We start from the raw sequence: 12,734 nt of genomic DNA, 5'->3' as shown, positions 1-12,734 counted from the left end.
CAAAAAGAGTACATCAGTCGCTATACAATTTTACCTCGAAACTACGGTGCATTCAGCCTAAGAATTACATATGAGCAAACACTAAATTGGTCCAAAGTTTCATAAAAGGTATTGTATTTTTAGTTATGATGTAAAAAATATAAATATTGACGTGAGTCCTGGATAAGTTTCAAATACATGCAGCAGAGAAGCTAAGAAGGGTTTCATCACGTGTGGATTTCATTCTGGGAAGAACCAGACCAGTGCCAATCACACTGGGTCCACGCTGCAGCAGGAGATGTGTTTTGGACCCAAACCACCTCCTGATTTGCAAAGCAGCAGTAATCTAGCAGACTAGACTTCACGGCAGAGGTTTGACCAGTGGTGTGATGTGGTCTCTGTCAGGACTGGAGCTGAATGAGCTGCATCTGTCTGAGAGCTTTCATAGAGCTGTTCTAGAAATCACTTTCTCTCAATCAGTATCTTAAATGCGTTCTGACTACTGTTTAAATTTAGATCTGAATCCATGATAATTCAGTGACTGAGATTAAGGTGAGCACCAATTTTTAGTCTTTCCTCTTGGGCACCAAAATTATTCATCATTATTCTTCTTCTTATTATTATTATTATCATTATCTACTTTTATTGAGGACAATTTTTGGCTCATCCCACTATTGATTTGGTCAGTGCATTTAATAAAGCAATCCATGAGAGAAAACTCATCATATGATACAAATATATAAATGTGAGTGCTACCCTTGTATAAATTATGATACATATTCCATTGTTTTTGTTGTATTTTGCCTGAACAACAATGAACAGGTGGCCAGCAGTGACAGAGTGAAATTCATATCTGAAGTCCCACCTGCATCTCATGTTTGAGGAAGCTTGGAAAAATGGATCCCTGAGGTTTGAAAAAGTTAGAAGAGCAGGCTGTTATCATACAGCAATAACAAATGAGTCAGATGGAACAAAACTCAGTGTAGGGTCCGGTTGTTGGCAAAATGCTATTGGAACCACAAGATCCAAGATAGCGTCAGGACTAGGAAAAAATGAAAGATGTGGCAATCCCAGACTCGCCCACAGCCAATCAAACGGCACAGGATTTACTGGATGTTAATGTCTCGCAATCTTTAATGTTTCATGCAAATGACATACTAAAATAACCTTTTATACAGTATATCCAAGAGTACATTTTCATTTTGCAGTTCTCAATGAAGATACCACTGACAAGTGTATTCAGGACATGTAATGCTGTAGGAGCTGTTAATGCTGTAGTTTCCCTTTAGGCTGTTTCATAATGCAAATACTTGCAAAAATTCAAGTTTCGAAAAAACAAGATAAATCTTATCTCAACATATTTGTCTGTCAACTATGGTTTGGAAAATAGGCTAAAGGTGGAGGGAGGAGGACTTAAGAATAGAAGAAAGAAAGGAATAAAAAATATGGTCCCCATGTAGGGGTCAACATAATAATTCACTGCTCGTTATTTGTGTTTTTTCTGTCATACTTGCAATCATGGCGTAATTACTTGAACTACAAGTTTAAGGTATGTGATTAACTCAGCTCACCATATACAAAGTTTGTGTTTTCACATTGTTATGATGACCTGCAATATGTCCATTAACATCTACAATCAAGGACATAAATGAACTCATGTGAGCCTGTTAACTGTTCGTTTTAGTTTCTTTTCATTAATCTTGAAAGAATGTTCTTCATTTCTTTCACAGTTCTTTCACATTACTGCAGAATCCAAGTGTCTGTACTTTCTAGTTAAGAAGATACTGTACCTTCACGCTGCTTCTTGACATATGGCTAATATTAAATAGCATTAATACAAATGAGAGCCTACACTACATGAGTAATTGAATGAAATCAGAGCCAAATTGTGAAGAATTGCTCAACATTTACTGCTCAAAATTTGATAAGAAAAAAAAATACAGCAATAAATTTAGTTGAATATAACAGATGACTCCTTACAAAACTATATGTGCATTCAGTTGTGTATGGTAAAGTCACATGAGATAAATGAAATGGCATAAAATAGGATAAGGTCATCATAATTTCACACTGAGTATCTCTCACACACAACATAAATCCCCATTTGAATAAAGATATTAGTTGTCTGTGAATGCCATATAAATGTTGTGCAGGGTTTTATTTGGGGTGACTTGGTTGCCAGTTGCATTACATGAGTTTCTGTGGGCAGTCTCTGATGATTAAAGAAAAAATAAAGGGTTAGTCCACTGCTGTGAGGACAGATCTGACCAATAGTCACCTCAGCGGAAAGCTCAGCACAGTGGTCAGTGGATGGTCATGCGATGTTAGGTAACTCTGCACTCTGAGGTCTTGTACACCGTCTATTCCCCCTGGTGTGTGAGGCTCTTGGCCACTGTTCAATAGAAACAGCTGGTTTTATTCACCACAAATGAATCATGTTAGAAATACACATGCACTCACTTACACACACACATTATATACATGCATGCACACAGTAACTTGGTCTAGCACATCAAATTAAACTGCACAGTCTCTTTTGGCTCCGTTCCCTACAGAATCAAATAAATTCATAAAATGTATAAAGCAACATTATTGAAGAACCGCAGCAAAAGGCAGCTGTTGAAATGGCAGTTTCTGCTTCATTATTACGACCACACAGGCCATGATTTCTCCTGTTCCCACGAAGGAAAGCCTGCTTTCTCGGTTTACTTTGGTTGTGGTTTTTATTTGGTGTTTGTCTATCTGCATATAAGCAGGCTGGAAGAAATGTGTTTTTCATTGCGGGCTGGAGCCACATTCCACATCGTTACCAACCTCTTGTCATTCATGGATAAAACTACACAATTGTGAAACACTTAAAAGCAAAGACATTTATCCTTAACTTCCCATAGGACTTAGAGGGGGTTTAACTAGCATGAATTGGGCACCTTTAGACACTTTGAATGTAGTGCATGTCCCACTGAGTCTTTAGCATTGCCTGAAATATTTCATTCATTGATTATGTTTACAGTCATAGCAATCAACCAATTGCTGCTAGTGAATTGCTTTGCAATGCAGGTGGCATAGAACTAACCCAGTGGCTAGAGAAAAGGAAGTGAGGTTTCCTTGCAGGTGGGAAAGGGAAAAGTAATTGTGTGTATGCATATGTCTTGATTTGGATCCATTCCAAAATGTACCCTCACCAAGTTTCATGAAAATCAAGTCAGTATTTTATCTGCACTTCTGCTGACAAAAAGCATGACTTCATTGACAGATGTTATAAAAACAAAGTCTTGGTTACTTACTTTAGTAAAATTTGATCAGAAACAAGCATCTACAAAATGACAACAACGAGCAAGAATCGTGGCAGTGTTGCACTATTTGTTCACTTCAAGTGGTCTTCTTTGTTACAAATGTCTACTGGTTAAGAAATGCACTACTGTGGTGTCCACACCTGAAGGCAAAAACAACAAAAATTAGGTCAGACCAGTTTGTCCTAATTGTATCACAGCAAAACACCTGAAATGAAAATCAGATTTTTTTTTTTAGGTTGTTATTCCTTAACATGTCCACCAACAGACAAGTTCAAGCACAACTGTCTTCATTAGAGCCTGCCAGTACTGAGTCAATCCACTGAACCAGAAAGGCATTTGAAAGAGCTGACCACACAACATTGTTGTTGCATATTTGAGATACAATCTCTGACTTTCAAGCGCTTTCAGTGTAGAACTAAATGAGTTTTAAGCAACAACACACCATCACTGAACTCAAACGATATCAGGAGCACTGCAAGGATGTGTGATGTCGCCATCCTAATATTTGCCCTGCATGAGCTCTAAGAGCACAGTGCTTTATGATGCTATCTTCAATGGTTATGTGGAATACATAAGACTGACCTCTTCAGTCTCTTTTTTCAGACAAGTCCATGCAAGTGGAGGTTCAGCATCTGAACATGTGAAGTAGTACAACCTTTGATGGCAGTGGGAGGTAGGAGTAACAAATTCCTTACGTGAGAAACATGTTTTGGTTGCTGTAGCTGGGTGGATAGGTTGGGTTCATGGCTTGCTCTTTGCTGGCGCTTGGACTCCACTCTTTCTTATTTGAAACAAGTCACATGGCAGTGAGGCATCAAAGCTCTTTCACCAGTTTAGAGTACTGACCCACACAAATATGTCAGTGAATGACCCGTTGCTGGGTTGAAGCAAGTTTAGATCCCCAAACAGGGAGCTGCCCCAACCAAAGCTGTAATCTCTCAGCTAAAACCACTGCATGTCTGTCACTCCTGTGAAACCGAGGAAGTTTTCTCACCACCAGCACAGAGCACATCCAGCAGTGCTTTCTGCACACTGCAGTCATTGCTTTTAACAGCCACTACAGTCAGCTATCAGTCATGCTGATAAGCTGGAGGTATGATGCCTTTCTCATTTTTAAAAACTGTATGGTTTTATACATACTTAACCTATGTAAAGAAGATTGCCCAGCAGAAAGTACTGGTAAAATATATTTTTTAATAAACTCTCAAACTTCTTCTCAGACAAACAACATTTCTTCTTCTTTCTTCTTCATTTCTTGCAAGTTAAGTTTATCAAGTTTACCCTTCCATAAAGTTAGAGGACAAGTCTTATACAGTACACATATTACACAATGTTAAGAGCTACAGTAGTGCAGTCAGTTTTTGGCATTTAATCCAGTGAAACTGAAATAAAGTTAACATCATCATTGCCATCATCATCTTTGTAATGTTACACAGAAATAAAAAAACTATGGCTAATTCTATTTCCTCTTAATGCTGTTTGTCCTCGCAGTCCATCATGATATGCACACTGGACAAGTAACATTTTCCAGTCTCTGTGTTGGCAAAATGTTAAAATCTCCCTTTCCTGATAAATGCAACAGAAGTATCATGACCTCATGTCAAGGAGATAACTTATTTTTACAAGTGTATTCAGAGAACAAATGGATCTCTGTGACCTCTCTTCATCTGTGTGATTTATTCCTACTCTGTGAGCAACTCTCCCACTGAACGCTGCTTGTCAATAAAATGCCGACATGTAAGAACCAAACCTGGCCAAAGTTTTCAGGTTTCCCAGTTGGAAATATTTCTGTAATTCTGTTTTATTGTAATTGTGTTGCTTGGAAACTGAGGGAGTTTGTGTTGCATGGTTCTCTTATCATAGTAAACACCTGACTGTGCAAGTCAAAATAACACAGATGTGATCCATCACAGTCAGAACAGATCATGTGGAAGGAAAACCTCTTTTGTAATATGACTTACATTGCACAACTCAGATGTTTTGGTGTTGGTTTATGTTTAGCAGAGACAAAAGTTAATAAATTGACATTTGGCTGACCTTTGGACAAATGCTTTAGCTTGCATTTTTGTTGGTTTTCAGCAGGCAGTGATGGATTTAGCAGAATCTGTTCTTGAACAACTAGAGGCTACTCCTTTTCAATGTTTTTATCAGGGCTCATTGTTACATTTCAGCAGGAGTTGAGTTCATGTTCCGTGTAGTACATGCTACATGCTTCTCACACTGACATGGACCTGGGGCCTTTGCCACCTGGGACAAGGTGAACTTGTAAAAACACAGCAGCATCACTTCTTATTGTTTCATGAAATTCAAACTGGAAAAAGTAGACTTCTTTCCTGCTTATAAAATGCTCTAGAGATGTGGTGCAGCCAATGGAAAATTATTTTTGGGTTTACTTTACGAGATTCTGTCCCCCCCCCCCAACTGCTGTTTGCATCTGACTTTAAGCTGGAGAAGCAGGCCTCTTTTGGAAAGATGTTTGAGTCTGACAACTGTCTAACTTCTACAGTTTTGTGATTTCTCACTTGTGTACACTATATCAAGCACTGTGAATCATAAACTCTGACTAAGGTTTTCCAAAGACGGGTTACCAAGCAATATAGTTGTGAGATGTCCACGTACACTACCAAGAATGACTGAGAACTGACGGAGAGTGAATTAAAAAAGAACAAATAGTAAATGCTGTAAGTAGGATGTGTTCAATACCCCAAGAAGAACTTTTTCAGTGTGCCTGTTGGAGACAGTACACAAATGCTGCAGACTTTTGGCTTTGGATGAAAAAACACACTATGTTGTTTGGCTTGCAGAATGTCAAAGGAAGAAGACCATAAAAAGGTGTGCAGAGCCTCGTGATCCTGTATGGCTCATCATTAATGGCAAAATGAGCAGAAAGCTGTTGTTTTCTTCTGATATATGTGTCATACATGTTGATGACAATCAACAGGAAGTTCATTCATGCTTAAGCTGCTCCTGTCCGGATTGAGGGGGCTCCTGTGCTCACTTGTGCAGCAGGCCAACAGCAGAAATGTCATGTGCAAAAGAGGGTTTCAGTGATTTCAACCTATGCTGCCTGTTGGTGACTTGAGAGACATAAATATTTTGTCACAATCTGACTGAGCTAAGCATCATCAGGTTAACTTCATCCGCACTGGTGGTTGCAAGAACTGACACGTCTATCAGCAAGTGGTGTGTAGTAAAAACATTTTGGAAACGTAACAGTGCTGCAAACATACCTCTAATATGTAATTTTACTAGCTTCCAGCAAGTTGCTTCATTTCTAAATAGTGAACATTTCAAGATACTGTGTAAGCTATGATGAAATATTTGAAACACGTTTTCTATGTCCCTGCTTAGCATGTTTCCCCAGTTGTTTGTATATCCAGTGTGAAATACAATCCCAACCAGATTTATGATACTCTTGTGCAAAGCAACAGAGTAGTGCAATGTTATGGTAATAAAGTAATGCTGGAGAAATTATAGTTCACCAAGTTCACTCTGTTGTTAGTCCTAACCCCCACACAATCATTTCATCTCTCAGATAAAAAAAAATACCACAATCAAAAGCTGGTTAAAAATTTTAAGGTGTCTCATGTGAATTCATGCTACTATTTTTCACCCCTGTCACCCCTACTGTGCTAACACAAGCTCCTATGATTCAGTTTGTAGGAGGCTTTGAAAGGGTTTCTTTTGCTCTCACAGGTGCAACCAGCAGTCAGCAGCTGAAAACACAGGCTCTCGCAAGCAGGTTCGGCTTTGACATGACTCAGAGCTCAACACATGTCACCCCGTGCAGCACTGCAGCCATGTGCTCAGGCTGTGTCAGCCCTGATGGATTTGGCTCAGCTCGACGGTTGATGACGTGATAAAGTAGCCTACATAAAGAGAAAAACAACAGAGAGGTTCATTCTGATCAGTTTCAAAGCCTAAGCATTATGTTTTCACAGGTGAGATTCTACCAGACTTTGATGGGGGGTAGTTTATGATAGTTTCAGTGTTGCATTATACTGAATTAGGTCATTGAAATACTCCGCTACTAATATCTGTTGTTTACACGATCTATTTCACTAAAGTGATTACATTTTAAACACTGGCAACAGCAGTTTGTTCGGTCTCGTCGTTATGTTAACCTAAGCTAAGTGACAGTGGGTAGTAGCTTCATATTTAGTGTACGAACATGAACGAAGCAACTCCCTGCAAGACAGCAAAATAGCATATTTCCCAAAATATTATAATATTTCTTTCAGCGTGAACAACTGCAACCTTCCCTAAAAAAATCCAAAAATTATCAATCAATTATCAATGCAGTCTTTAAGGCAAAATGTTTTCCAGGAGGTGTGGTACAGATTGGAAACACAACCATAGAGATATCACTAAAGTCAAGGTAAGAGAGCAGCAAACTAAAATATTACAACTTAGAGACCAGAGAGAACAAAAGGTTAACTAAAGAGGTCCAATTTTTAGATAAAACTTTGAGTTATTGAGGTGAACCACCTGCAACAAGTGTTGCAACAGTACAAATACTCCCTAATGCAGTATTAGTTCTTCTTTTGCAATTGGGAGAGCATTTATTTTTTTCATTCTAAAAAAATCCTGTCCCATGATCTGCATTATTTGTTATGCCAGTGGTACTTACTGTAAGTGTAAGTATTTATAAATTCTTTGGGGAATTTAAATTTTGAAAATCAAAAGTTTTGTAAACTTACTACCCTCAACTACATGCCTTTGCATTAGCACTATGGCCCAGTCGGGCGGAGAGACTTCACATTTTGTGGCTGTCCAGTGATAGGTTCAATTTTTCTACATATGCAGGCTTACAAGATTTACAATGACCCACTGACAGACCGACAGTACAAATACTGTAGATTTGAGGGTCGGGTATACTAGCATTTAGTCTTTGCATCAAATCTGTATAAAGTAGTCCTCTGCCAAAGTCAAAGTTAAATGGCTGATCCAATAGCATTACAGAACTCTCAAAAGTCCATGACCAAATGTAACATACAGTATGATTGCACTGAATTTCACAGAGGAAATCAAAGCCCCATGCCTGGCAGCGATCTACCACTTCAGCTAAATGGGACCACATGCAGACAAAAGTCAGACATATGACAGTGAAAAGTGTGCATAGCTGGAACTCTGTTCCCAGCTGACTTTTAATTTACACCCTGCCAGCATGAACTGTGGACCCCAATGGGGAAAATGTGCAAACCCCCTCAGTGAAACTCTGAATTTAACAGCTTTGAAAAGATAATGTGAAACCCTGATCATGAATCAGGTTGCACAGTCAGGCTGAACCATACCTAACACAGCTGTGTGGCCTGGGACAAGCATTCCTGTCTGCACTAAGTCACACAGGGATGGTGGTAGAACACACACAATGGAAAAGACAGGATTATTCATCATTACGTTCACACTCCAGGGAAATATTTTAATATCTATATAAATATCTTATCTGACTTTGGAGGTGACATTGCCCCAAAGAGAACAGAGACAGGGTGACTAATGGGGCCAATTTTTCTCCCCGTAATGGCACACTGAGCCAAAGTGAGGGTCTGCTCACTGTCCACTCAGCAGCAGGTTTCCCAGGTTAATTGCCTGTGCTTTAATTAAATGTTCAGTGTGCTTCCTGAAAACCCAGAGCTCATCAGATCAAGAGCGTGAATAATGATGACAGACAATTTTGATTTGAGCTGAACACTAAATCTTACTCCCTGTATGTGAGGTCCTGCTACCACATAATGTCAACATGTGTTCTCTGTGTGTGGGGGGTATGTTAGACAAACAGTGTGAAATATTACAAGGACTCTGAAACTGCAAAAAGAAAAATAATGGGCGCTCACAATATCAATTATGTACAGCTGCATGATGTATGTACTATATTGCTTTTGTATCCACAGTCAGAGCAAGGAATGGCTTCTGAGCTCTTGGGTCAAATCCAAGGTACCTTATTACTCACAATCACTGTCAGTATCTCAAAGGCTTCAGACAATCAGTGACAACAAAAGGAAAGTGGAAAATGAATAGGCAAAGCAAGGCATGCAACAGGTGCACAAAGTGTGAAAAAAGATGAAAAAGTAGAACAACAGGACTACAGAGGAAAGAGAAAGCTGGAGATTATCACAATGAGTGCTGGGACATAAACCAGTCACAACAAAGGGGAAACAATCAGGGACTACAAATGATGCTGCACAGCAATGGTGGAAAGTAACATACATTTAGTAAGTAAGCAGATTTACTCAAATACTATACTCAATCACATCTTAACAGTGATAATCGAGCTTTATTTTTTATAGAAAGTGTTAAAAAAAGTTCAAGCAGTGCTTGGAATGGGCGAGTACTCACCAGTATGCAGCACCAGTGCTACATTTGCTCATCGGTGTGACTTTACTTTTTCTTTCACATGTGCACTGTTCACAAGCTGCTCTCTCCGTATCAGGCTCTCTGGGCAATTCATAATGGTCCTAAATGGGGAGCAACATGCTCCTTACCTAGTCCTGCGCTTATATGTACCCACATTATAATTTACACTTTATTGTTATATGTTAAGCCAGTGGTTCCCGATATGTTTTGCTTCTGACCAAAAAGCAATGTCTACCTGGGGCCCCTCGTCGCGTTTGTGTATGAGTTGTTAGCAGCTGTACTAAAGAGACATTCCCCCTCTACACACACACTCGCATGGTTTTCATTGCGTCTCAAAGAGGTAAACTTGTGCTATATTTCAGAATCATGCTCTTGAAGTACATATTGTTGATAACACTTATTTATTTAGTCAGAGGTGGCTCCTGCAACACCACAGTCCACTTCTCAACATACCAGTTTCTAATTCTCTTCTGCTATGATTTCTTTTTGCTTTATGCCTTTGTGCCTACAGGAGTTGTTTCCTTGTTGCTGATAACTGTTTTGATTTTGCATCAAGTAAACATCATTTTAATCCTACTTACACTGTTCCTGCATTCAACATTAATGACCAGAAACAAAAGCATTACAAATCTATTCTCATGAGAATTTTCTGATCTGCCGAACCAGTGGTTAAGGATTGTTTAAGTTTAGGTAACTAAAAGCTCTTGGTTAACGGAGAAACACTGTCATCGTGTTTAAAAGAAACAAACAATGACTGCTGGTAAGAGACAAGATACAAACTGCAGTCTATGGTGCAATTGTAAGACACTTTGTATTCCTAAATATACCAAGGTGCTACACTCAGTTTTTCTTCTGAGGAAGGACAATCATTTTTATACTAACTCAAGAGTCTCACTTGTCTGGAAAATTCTTAAAATGTGAACTGAACAAATTGAACACATCCAAACCAGCTTCTGTAGTTACACGTCATTCAGTGGAGGGTCTAATCGCAACCTTCAATACTGCAAAACTACAACTGGTAAATGGCAGTTAGCCAGTTAACAGTTTCTATCCCTTAAAATAAAGACATGTGTTGAAACTGCCTCTTTAATCACAACAGGATAGCTGTTCCAAACAAGGAGTTACAGCCCACATTAAAATCAACACAGGTTTCCTGGTTACCATAAGACTTAGCATGACAACCACTTTCTTGTTTTTAAAGCAACACTAGCTCTGTTTATGAGGGACTATAAGTATGACTGGAACACGTCTTTGGCCAATCAAACTATTTGGTTGAAACTACCTGTTGTTTTACAGTTTCCTTTTACTCGCTTTGCTAAAAGAATATGCACGCTGAAAATATCAGACAGACGTGCAGCGTTCCCATGGTCACTGACCTAAATAAAAAGCTGTCCTCCATCACTTCCTTTATGAGGCCTACTAGGCACTTGTCCCTGTAGACTCACAGGTTAAACCTTGCAGACCTGACAGAGGCGCTGAGGGCCCAACTAAGATATGTGAGATGCAATATAAACAAATGCCGAACAAATTGGACTCCCAGCAACAAATAAATTCAGCAGTCTTTAACAAGGCGGGCTTTATTCTACAGAACAGGCTGAGTGGAAATGGCTGGGAAGTGGTAAGTTCAAAACTGTAAAGGTAGCAGTAAGCAGGAGCAGATGGGGACAGCAAGCAAACTTCTTGTGGTAAAGCCCTCAAATTGCTCTGAGTAAATGTTTGGTTTTATTATTCGTCTGTCTTTACCGTTCCCTGTAAATTTGGAGTTTGTGAAGGTAAAATACAGAATACAAATACCAAGGAAGGTGTGTCATTAACAAACAATGACTTGAGCAAGAGAGGACTAACTGAAACCATTTGATCGGGTTAATCTAAACCATCTGATGATGAACAGCAAATAGTCTACTGCGGAGAGCACTGAAGCGGTAACTATCGGTTGTGGACGGCCAGCACGGAGGAAACACAGTAACAATATGAGGTTAGGTTTCTTAAATTTCAACCTTCAGTTTTGACGGAGGTACAAACTATCTGATTTACATGTCTGCAAATGGGTGTTTTCATTCAAGAAAAACTGAGGCATCCTTCCAGATGGAATTAATTCTCATCAATTAAGGTTAGGGCCAATTGCAAAACAATAGCAGTATACCTAAAGATAAAATGACTGATTCCCTCTCAATTGATTGTCAATAATTACTTAATTGGCACAGAATGCAAGTTGTGCACGTACACTAGTTACTGTGTGTACTATCCTCTCCAATCATCAGGTGCTGCTGGAGCCTTTTTCACTCATTATGTATTATACCATGTTATATTATATTCATTTTATTATCAGTTCATCATCTTTGCATTACAAGAAGGTTCTTTGTGTCAAACAGCAGGAAAAAAAAAAGATAAAACAGTGTTTTCTTAAAACACACTGTAAAACTGAGATAGGATTCTCACAGAAGGACTGATGTTGTGTGAAGCTAATTATATACACATCACATAAAGGGCTTTTCTGAGAGTTGTGGAGGCCCTCTGCATGTGTGTGTGCCTGTAAAGGCTGTGTGGTCTCTATCCCTGTGCAGGCTGACGTTCACCTCCCACTGTGATATAGAGCAAAGGCAGAGAAAGGGTTGATAAGGAACAAAGGGGTTAATAGGATCTGGGACAGGCTCTCTCAGGTCTATAGGAACACAGCCGTGACAATGGACACAAAGTCTGTCACGCTGAGTGCCTGATTTAACCAGAACAATTTCAGTTCAGGGTTTTACCTTTGACTCTTATTCGCTCAGTGTCATCCATTACTGTGTGGCACAGAAACATCATCACCAGGCCTGACCTGAGACCTCCTAATTATGAACTTACTGTGATCAAACTGTCTGAAATATAATGAGCTGTGATGTTCATTTAATTTATAACAACATCCACTGAGGGCGAGAGTCAGTAAATAATAAAGCCTTTGCAGACTGGATATCATGCTGTTTGTGATATCAAATAATATGTAATGCTTTGTTTTCTCTTTCTTTGAATCAGTGTACAGTATAACACTTTGGAAACTCTTGGAACTGACCTTCTGTGCATCACATGTTGAGTCTGAAATGTTTCCCGTAACATCATTGTCACATAATC

Source organism: Scatophagus argus, chromosome 1 (genome assembly GCF_020382885.2).
Source record: "Scatophagus argus isolate fScaArg1 chromosome 1, fScaArg1.pri, whole genome shotgun sequence".
In the NCBI taxonomy this organism is placed as follows: domain Eukaryota; kingdom Metazoa; phylum Chordata; class Actinopteri; family Scatophagidae; genus Scatophagus; species Scatophagus argus.
This window is presented reverse-complemented; position numbering follows the sequence as displayed.